Here is a 2,946-nt window from a genome sequence, read left to right as displayed (position 1 = left end):
AACCTTGTTGCTTGCTTGTGATTGATTCGTATTTGCATTGCTCTATTTTTATTGTGTTGCTCTGTTTTCCGGATTTAGCCAACTCGACCTCCCACTCGACCTACACTCGGTCGAGTGCTTGCTCGAGTTCATCCCCAGAACTCTGGTTTATGTTTTGCATTTCATTCCTGTCTCATTCCTGTTTCATTCCTGTTGCATACATTTAGTTTTCAGTTCATTGATTGTCTTGCATTAGTTCATTAGTAGTAGTTTCTATTTCTGTTCTTGCTTCATTACTGTTTCAATTATTCAGTTTCATTTGCATTTAGTTCTTGGTTCTTGTAGTTTATTTTCTGCATTTTACATTATCATTTTAGGATTGTTAGTGAAAAGCAATCTTTACATTTGTCTTAACTTAGATTCATATGCACATCTTAACTGTTCACAAACACTCAGATAGGATTGATACCTCTTGTACTGCAATAACATAAGGGGAATTGAAACACCCATCCATCATTCCATTCATATCACCATTGCTTACATCCATCATCATTCACCACCATAAAAAATAACCTTGTTTCAATTTGGCGTCGTTGCCCATTTGAGTGTGTTTTTGTGACATTTAGGATCCATATTAGTCTAAGATTAAGTTCCTTTAAACACTTGTGAGGTTTCTGTACTTGAATCTTCTGTTTCTGGGTTGAAGTTCCATTTCAGGTACCACTCGACCAGTCACTCGACCACCATTCGACCGAGTAGTGATTGCGCACCTGCTCGAGCCAGACGCCGGATCTCTATAACCATCAGTTTCCAGTCGACTTGATCACCAACAAGAGCCTGTGCTCAGTCGTGTGCCTGGCAAAAATCGTTTGTGTTTGTTGATGCACACAAGGTCTAAAGGAAAGGACCATCTTCTCAAGCATATTGACAACATCCACAAGGTGACAAAGGGTTTGGGAACTAAGCAAAGGAGAGTTGTTCAGGAACAACAAGAGGTTATAGTAGCTATGGATCATCAGGATCAGGTTCAGAGACCAAGGAACATTGGTGCTGGAGATGCACCCAACACTCACAACCAAAGGGCTGGAATTGTGCCTCCAACTGTTGCCAACAACAACTTTGAGATCAAGAGTGGCTTGATCTCCATGATTCAGGCCAATAAATTCCATGGATTGCCAATGGAGGACCCACTTGATCACCTTGATGAGTTTGACAGGATATGCAGCCTTACAAGGATCAATGGTGTAAGTGAGGATGGTTTTAAGCTGAGGTTGTTCCCTTTCTCACTTGGGGACAAAGCTCATTTATGGGAAAAGACACTCCCTACTGGTGCAATCACTACTTGGGATGCATGCAAGAAGGCTTTCTTGGCCAAGTTCTTCTCCAATGCTAGGACAGCTAGATTGAGGAATGAGATCTCTGGATTTGCTCAAAGGAGTAATGAGACCTTTTGTGAGGCATGGGAGAGGTTCAAAGGATATCAGACTCAATGTCCTCATCATGGTTTCAGCAATGAGTCACTCTTAAGTACCTTGTATAGAGGAGTGCTTCCAAAGTTCAGGATGCTTCTTGATACAGCCTCCAATGGAAATTTCCTCAACAAGAATGTGGAAGAAGGCTGGGAATTAGTTGAGAATCTTGCTCAGTCAGATGGCAACTATAATGAGGACTATGATATGACCATAAGGAGCTCCTCAACTGATCAAGAGGACAAATATAAGAAGGACTTGAAGATGGTCAATGAGAAACTTGACAAGATTCTTCTTAGCCAGTCCAAGTCTATTCATTTCATTGGTGAAGAAGAAGCTCAAGTTCAAGAGGGGGAGACTGAGTTTGCTGAGTTATGCTACATGCAGAATCAAGGAGGATTCAAAGGCTACAACCAAGGAGGTTTCAAGAATAACAATCTCTCTTATAGGAGTACCAATGTGGCTAATCCTTAAGACCAAGTCTATCCACCTCAACAGCCTCAACATCAACAAACCTACATCCCCAAACAACAACATCAAGTGTTCCAGCCTCAGTTGTGTCCCCCACCAGGGTTTCAGACTAACCAAGGCCAAGAACAAGACTTAAGAGCTATGATGCAACAATTGTTGATTGGGCAAACACAAGGTAAGATTGAGGAAGCCAAGCAGTTTGCTGAGCTGAACCAAAGGTTAACATCACAGTACAATGATCTGAATATGAAGTTTGAGGGTCTTAATTCAAGAGTGAAGTATATGGAGAGTAACATAGCATCTACTTCAGCTCCAAAACCCAACCAACTCCCTGGAAAAGCTGTTCAAAATCCAAGGGAGTTCACAGCCAAAGCCATTCAATTTCAAGAGGAAGGAGTCACTGAGGACAGTGAAGTCCAAGTTTGGGGGAATTCATTAGTTACTGAAACCCCAAGTGACATCTCTGCAAAGCAACAGGAGCTCGCAGGAGAACTCGACCAGGAACTCGAGCAGCCACTCGACCGAGTGCATGCTCGAGTGGTCGATCGAGCTGGGGACTCCAAAGCTGTCAAGCCTGCTAAGTACATTCCTCCTGCTTACAAGCCTCCACTACCATTCCCTAGGCGTTTCAAAGCACAAAGGATCAAGGAGTTAAGGGAAATCATTGAGAAAAAGGAAATGTTGGCTAAGCAACAAGAGGAAGAAAGGGTTTTGAAGGAAGAAGCTTTGGTTGAGAAAAAGGAAGAAGTGATGGCTATTCAAGAGATCATCATTGCTTACCAAGAAGAGGAGAGAGGACCTGCCTTGGAACAGTATGAACCATATCCTCTCTATAGAAATTTTTTGCTTGATTTGTCAGTAAAGAAGGCTCAAGCTCAAGATGAGAAGGATCTTGAGAACCTTGGAGGAGTGATCATCCCACTAAAGCTTAAGGACCCAGGGCCATTCTATATGCCTTGCACAATCAGTTACCTCCACTACAATCAATGCCTTTGTGATTTGGGAGCTTCAACAAGTGTGATGCCAT

The 2,946-nt window shown here is 42.4% G+C and overlaps 1 non-coding gene across 1 annotated transcript; it reads right to left on the bottom strand.

Moving 5' to 3' along the window:
* Window positions 1-1,379: 1,379 nt before the first annotated feature.
* On the bottom strand, window positions 1,380-1,486 carry LOC147948288 (small nucleolar RNA R71). Its single transcript, XR_015585950.1, has one exon. It is a non-coding gene; the product is annotated as a small nucleolar RNA R71 (small nucleolar RNA).
* Window positions 1,487-2,946: the final 1,460 nt, after the last annotated feature.

This window comes from Camelina sativa, chromosome 2, assembly GCF_030686135.1.
Source record: "Camelina sativa cultivar CO46 ecotype springtype chromosome 2, ASM3068613v1".
Classification (NCBI taxonomy): domain Eukaryota; kingdom Viridiplantae; phylum Streptophyta; class Magnoliopsida; order Brassicales; family Brassicaceae; genus Camelina; species Camelina sativa.
This window is presented reverse-complemented; position numbering and strand designations above follow the sequence as displayed.